Here is a 7,624-nt window from a genome sequence, read left to right as displayed (position 1 = left end):
TTACTCATTAAAGGTGCGTGCGCTAATATATCCCCCCTCAAAACGATAGGCCGATCGTTTGAATGGGCGAATCCGTGATTGGCTTGTAAAGAAGTGAGTGTGGGATTTTCGCCTCCCTCGTCCATTCATTCTTTTTCTCTCTCTCTTCTCGCTAAAGCACACGATCTCTTATAACACACACACACACAAACGCCGGACATGCAAGAGTTAATGAATAATTGTTTATGCAGCACCCATCGAGCAAGAGTATATATATACTATATTTCCTGCCTCCCACGCTTTCGTCGTCCTCGAGACTTTTTCACGGCGCGACGAACCGGCGAGTTCGATCTCCCAGTCTCGGCCCCATAAATCATGAACACCGCTCGCTGCGCGAGCTTCGCTCCCTCAATATCCTCGTATCGAGGTCACGTGCAGATGATGGGGGGGGGGGGGGGGGGGGGGGGGCGTACAGACGCAGTACTGAACGGCGGAGCGGTCATTAATTAGTCCGCGGGTCTTCGGACCCATTGTAAACGAGCACAATGGCTGAGCACCCGAAGTCACGGCCTTCGTCAGTTTCGTACCTGAAAGGACTCGACGCAGTTATAAGAGAGTCGTCGCTCATTGTCTGTCCGAACGTCGTGCAAACCCCGGCCGGTATACACGCATGGCGAGCGATGAGTCAGCCCGATAAGGAGAAGAAAAAGAAGATAAAATATGAAAGTAGTTCTCACGGTCAGCGAGCTCACGACTTTGAAGTACGCAGAAGTCCGTCGCGTGATGCGTCGAGGAGCGAATGAGCTTGAAAGCGTGACTCAATTTGCGCATCCCAATTATGTGTCTGACTGATTTATCTGGATGAAAGCGGAAAAAAAATGGCGACTATACTGCATCGCCAGCCTCTCCACAAACACTGTATCTTTCAGTGATCGGTGGCTGACAGCACGATGTGACGTGAAAAGGAAAAAAAAAGAAGGTTCCGGTAATAATATAAGCAAAACAGATGTTAGTGGTCGAACACAAAACGTCTCCGGAGCTAACGTTTAGGTGTAGCCTCCGAGATTGCCACGGGGCGTGCCCATGCGATCTCTGAGGCCACAATTTCGCCATGTAGCATTGCCTTTGTCGGGGCAACGACATTGTTGCCTCGTGGAAAGATTGTTGCCATGTCTCCTTGTGGAAAGGTTGGCTCCGAAGACGACTCTCGTTCAACCGCGGTTGATCGTTCTGGAAACAGAGGATTCGTTGCAAACGCGCTTAAACAATCAATATACAACAAGAATCTCCAACAAAACAGCACATTCTGCAGTTCCCCCGATTAGACACTAGTCAATAAATCAGGTCAATCGAATTACACAAAAGAAATATGCAAACGCAGAACAACATGCTAAGTGTTAAAACATAGTCATGCAGTATCATTTTCATTAAAGAATGTCGCTAGGACTTTTAAAGCAGATCCTTCTAGTGCACGCAGAATGGCCCATGTCTCACTGGCCGCACGCACGCATTGTGTATCGCGAGTAATGGTTCAATTCAATTTATTTCCAGCGGATAATTCGCAGTGGGCCTGCATGAGAGGCGGAGGCTTGATGAGGAAACGCTCTTACGTGAAAGAGAAGTTTCGCGAATCATGCACTGGATGTGGTTTTGTATACGGGGAGTCGCATCGACAGATTCTATTTAGGCGACAGGTTACAAAAAAAAAAAAAAAAAATATATTCGACCGGCATAAGCGGGCATCATACGAAATTAGAGGAAAATAGTGAAAAGAACATCCCCTCATCCCCACCTGCAAACACACGTAAACACACACTCAGACACACGTAAACACACACTCAGACACACGTAAACACACATTCAAACACACACACGTAAACACACATTCAAACACACACACGTAAACACACATTCAAACACACACACACGTAAACACACATTCAAACACACACACACGTAAAAACACATTCAAACACACACACACGTAAACACAAATTCAAACACACACACGTAAACACACATTCAAACACACACACACACATTCAAACACACACACACACATTCAAACACACACACACACACACGCACACACACACACGCACACACACACAGCCAACCGCAAAAGTTTCAAACCACAGGATCGGAGAAAACAGTGAATTTCCGAGCAGTTTTGTTGCCTTAGCCCGTAAAACCGTACAACGCTACGTTGCAGGAACGCCAGGCTGCGTTTAGCGGCCGCGAATACATTCGGCTTCTCCCAAGATCGCGGCTGACTGTCAGACTGACTTTCGCGGCTGACTCTATATACGTGTCACATGCAAGCACTCAGACAAGCCGGAACGCAGAGGCGCACAAAGTACGCGGTGTCACGCGAACTCGGCCCGCAAAGCCAGTTCCACACTAGGCACCCCGGCTGCCAACAAGGCAGGGAGGTCTCCACATCGGGCGAGCGATGCGATGACTCCACTTGGGGCCTTTCCGTAGAGAACGACGCAAGTTTCTATCACAAAGAGAAGCGATTGAGAGAGAGAGAGAGAGAGAGAGAGAGAGAGGCATACAAGAGGAGGCCTCTGGCGCTGCGCACAGGCGTTTTTTTTTTTTTCTGCAAAGCAAGGTCTGCACGGGACCCCGCCTACACCAAACGTTCCCCTGCAGTGCGCCGAGCAATATAACTATAGACGCCGCCATCGATACAGAAAACGCACGGCCGAGGCCAAACATCGGAGGCGCTTTGGAACGGAGGGCGTCGGCGACCTCGCAGGTAAAGAAGGCGACGCCGGCGATATTGGGAGTGGAGGAGGGGGGGTCCCTTTGTGTCTCTCGGTCGCGACTGAGTGCCCGTGTTGCGAGCGGGCGACTGCCACGTTCCTATGCAGAGGCCAGGATACCGCATACCCTCGTCTAAAGGCCGCACAATGTTTTCTTTCCCAGTGAGAGCTGTCGCGGTAATCGCTGTATAGACGAGGCAACCTTTTTAACGAAGGCGCTAGTTTTGAATCACAGCTTATAACTGTGCCGCTCTGGCTTGAGGGGTATAGAGAGGAAGGAGGAGTGTGGGCGGGGACGATTGTTCTTAGTCACAACAGTGTATGAAGCCAACAGATGAGAGAGAGAGAGAGAGAGAGAGAGAGAGAGAGAGAGAATGAAGAGGAAAGGCAGGGAGGTTAACCAGATATGAATCTCCGGTTTGCTACCCTACACTGGGGATGGGGGGATAGGGGTTAGAAAGATGACAGAGAGGAAAACGCTAAAAAAAAGGGGAAAAAGACACGCACACATGGAGGCACACACACAAAAGGCGTTCCAGTTAAAGTCGTTCACACAGGCCGGTAGATTGCAAAAAGCGCAATAGCGCTTGCACGGCCTTCTTCTGTGACGGTAGGTCCTTTCGATGTAGTAGAATTCTTTTTTCGGATAGCGCTTGGTCATCCAGTTGGTGAAGTTCATGGTGAAGGCATGCCCTCTGTGTACTGTACTGCGGGCAGGCACACAAAATATGGCCAATTGATTCTTCATGGCCGCAGTGGTCACAGGTTGGGCTGTCGGTCATCCCTATGCGGAATGCATAGGCTTTAGTAAAGGCAACGCCCAACCAAAGTCGATATAGAAGCGTGGCGTCTCTACGGCGAAGCTGTGATGGCGATCGAAGACTTAGTGTTGGATCAAGTGAGTACAGTCGCGTGTTTCTTAAATGATGAACAGATGCACAGATGAAGAATCCTAGGAAGGTATAGGGGACAGTGCTTGTTGTTATAAGTGAAATGTTGAAAGGAGAATGTAAAGAAGGGAAGGTAATTAAATTGGACGAGAAAACAACTTGCAGCCGGTGGGAGCCTAGCCCAGAGACCACCGTATTACGGATGAGTTGCTCTACTAATTGAGCTATATACGGCGGTGACTTCTGCCAAGTCCACATTTTCGGGCATTTATGTAGATGTGTGTGTACAAGATCTAACCAACTAGAATGTTAGTCAGCTCCACTCGTTGCTCTGGCTAGCACTTTGTCATGTTTTATCGGCTAAATCTGATCGCCTTTTATTTTTTATTTTTTTCACATGCGCAACTGGCGGTGTCGTAGATAACTTGTAGGGAGAGCAAACATGACGCGGTTGAAAATAAGCAAGGAAGGACCATTGTTGAGAGAGAGAGAGACAGACAAAGGGGGAGGAAAGAGAGGGAAGTTAGCCAGTATAAGTACAGCCTATCCATTTTAGAGATGCCTGACATACTCTGGCGCTCCCCTCTCAACCCTTCAATTATTCTCCTACTATACCTCCCTTTTGAACGGGAACCGGCCACATATAGATGAAATTAGGCAATCAGTGACTCGTCTACAGACTTTTCGTAGAGCACTTAACTTTACTGTAGACTTATGATTTTTGCTTCATAAAAGCCTACATACAACTAATTAGAATTACGGGGTTTTAAATGCCAGAACCACGATTTGATTGTGAGGCACGCCGTAGTACCGGACTCCGGAATAATTTAGACCACCCGAGGTTTTTTAACGTGCACCTAAATCTAAATACACGGCTGTTTTCGCATTTCGCCCCCATTGAAATACGGTCGCCGTGGCCGGGATTCGGTTCCGCCACCTCGTACTTAGCAGCCGAACACCATAGACACTTAGCAACCACGGTGGGTGCCTACATGGCATGTATACCAATCTAGTTGAGACTAAGAGGAAGAAATGAATTCGGACAGTCCATGTAATGCGTAGGGCAGATAGCCGGTGGTCTATTAGAGCTACAGAGGCTGATCTTCGATTCTCGCAGTATTGACGGCTAAATAGACAGCTAAGCGGACAGCCTCCATCTTAAGTCTAGCTTCGACCATGACGATTCCGACAAAAAAAAAAGTTACCACAGTAAAAAAAAAAATTCACCAACGATTACGATACTCCCTAACGCCAAATTTGAGCGCAGCTGTATACGTGCTTTCATTTCGCGATATATTGGTTGGCGTGGACAATCTGTCTTGTGAGGCACGTTGCAAACGGAGCCAAGTGCGGCGCGACTGCCTCGCTAATCGGGAGATCGCGAGAGGAAGCGCGTGGGTGACGCGGTGGCGCGATTCACAGCAGCCGCCGCAGACAGACCTCCGCTCATGCGGCGCTTTGTTTCGATACAGACGACGCGCGCTACTCCGGCGCCCACTCGTGGCCATCGTCGCCGCACAGCCCGTCTTGCGCGGTACTGCGCTTTCTTTCTCACGCATTCGCCATGCCCTCCTCATCCGCTTTCCACCTCGCGCTCTCTTCGCTCTCACCGCTTTTTTCATCCCCCACTGCGCTCCACGTTCGCTCGGTTACGAGGTAGGACGCCGACGCCGGCTGCAGGAACGCCGAAGAGCTGCAGCACTCTAAGAAACGAAGCAGGCTATGTTGCTGTTCAAACGGAATGACGGTTCGGCAGTATGTCTGGAAACTTGACGGGAAGGTCGCCTGCGCACAAGACAACGTATACTTACGCTTTCGTGTGCTTTGAAACACGACAACGCTGAAGCTATATGGTGGCGTGTTTTTCGTAGGCTGGCACGCGCGAAATGTTAAAATACGCTAATATGCGCTTCCCCTATAGTTTTTACTTGCAGATGCCAGGAGGCGTCACATCGAAAACATGTTTTCAAAATATGCACCATTGCATGGGGGAAGAACGAAGGTGTCTTCTTAGCAGTCAACATAAGCTGTCGTCAATGCCGACCACAATTGGAACACACCCGGAATTGCTGCCAAGGAAAAGGAAGCGGAGCCAAGGGCGGCAGAGAATTAAGTGGTGCGATGAAATGAGGAAATTTGCAGGCATAATGCGGAGTCAGCTTGCGCAAGGCAGGGCTCAATTGGAGATCGCTGGGAGATGCTTCCGTCCTGCAACGGGCATACATAGGACGACGACGACGACGACGATGACGACGACGACGACGACGATGATGACGACGACTTATACAGATCGAAGTCAATATAATTTGGCATAGTATGCTCCACAGACTTGCGATAGGGTTGTTCAGCGAATCCTTATGAACATCAGTCGGCAAAAAAAAAAAAAAAAAAAGGTAGTATGACCGTAAGTCTACAGGCGGTAGACATCTAGACAACTTATATACGACTTCATAGAAAACGGTCACCGGATATCCATAGCGTGTCTAAGCAGTGAGTTTTTGAGATGCTCGGTTCTTCACACGAGCGCAACCTTTAGCCGGGATTATGCGGAACTGGCGGGCGACGTACGCCATCTAAGAGAAGCTTTGTATTCTGTCGAGGCGCGGGGACAAAGAGGGCGAGGGAATGGCGGGGATTGCATTTTTTTGTGGTCCCCAGGGCCGGCGCGCGCAACTGAGCAACGGGATCGAACCTTCTTACTTTGCGAGCTCAACAAGTGGGTCGCTTTTGTGCGACGCCCGTCTCAAGAACAGCCCGATGCAGCCAGCCAGCCAAGCCCCCCACCCCATCTTCTTCTCTCACTGCTTGCATGCGCGGGCTCGAGGATTGATCGAGAGGCGACAACAGGTGGAACGCCGGGCGGGGGTTTGGCACGTGCCGATGAACGTTCTTTTCTTGTTTGTTTTCTCGATCATTCTTTTTTTCTTTTTGCATGCGCCGTCCCGCCGACTCCAGGTTTCGAAGACCCGCATTACAAACCTTTGCTCCGGCCGGGGTGAGGTTATTGTGTTTCCCTGCCGACCTCGGCTTGACGCGCACTCCGAGATGGCGGGCCGATTGATGTAGCGTGTTACGGCATTGTTCGAGAGTCGTGTCTGGTTACGGAAAGAAGCTGTTGTCAATAGAAACGGGCCGATCAAGATGGCTTGTTCCTTTCTGGAAGGGGGGGGGGGGGGAGACTCCACGGGCGTGCAACTGGGGTTATACGGAAACACCGCGCTTTCGATGTCTGCAGATGCCTATCGCCTGCATGCTGTGGTACGCACTCGTTTCGCGTGCCTGTCGCATTCGTCGGCTTGCGTGTGACGCGTGCATGTACCAGGGGCGCGGATGTAAATGGGTGGAGATGGGAGCAACATAACCTCCCCCTCATCACGTGGCCAACACTTTCTCTGACAGAATATAGGAGGAGTCTATGTCTGCAATATGCCGTGAATATAACAGTATTTTTTCTTTGTGTTTTTCGCGAGACTCTGGGGTGCCTTTTTAAACACAAACCGTTCTCTTCAATGAGTTGCAGGATTGAATTTGGTTTAACCCTGAGCGTCATTCACTTGTGCTTCTCACATGCGTTGCTTTTTCCGTGAGCAATTGCAGTTACAACACTTCATTGTTGTACATATACTACTGCTCCAGGCGAATTGTATTTCAATGAATTGTCGGTTATATTAATGGGGAAAATGAACTACGCATCGGAGAACATCCTAAGCTTCAAGGTTTTCTAAATGGGGCTTCCACAAGGTGCGTATATTTACATCACGTTAAACGTATACATTCGTGTAAATACGATAAAAACATATTTAGCATTTCATTTGTGTATATAAATTTTAAACTGATCAACAACAACAATAGCAACAACAAGAAACTTCCGCCTTTCTCCTTTAGAGTAAGCCATATATTCGCCCAGATCTGTGCCTCGCATTCAATCGATCGTTCATTCAATTCAATCCAATGCTCATACACGCATGCATATACAAAGTTGCTCGC

The sequence above is a fragment of the Dermacentor andersoni genome, chromosome 9 (genome assembly GCF_023375885.2).
Source record: "Dermacentor andersoni chromosome 9, qqDerAnde1_hic_scaffold, whole genome shotgun sequence".
NCBI lineage: Eukaryota > Metazoa > Arthropoda > Arachnida > Ixodida > Ixodidae > Dermacentor > Dermacentor andersoni.
Note: the sequence above shows the minus strand (reverse complement) of the source record.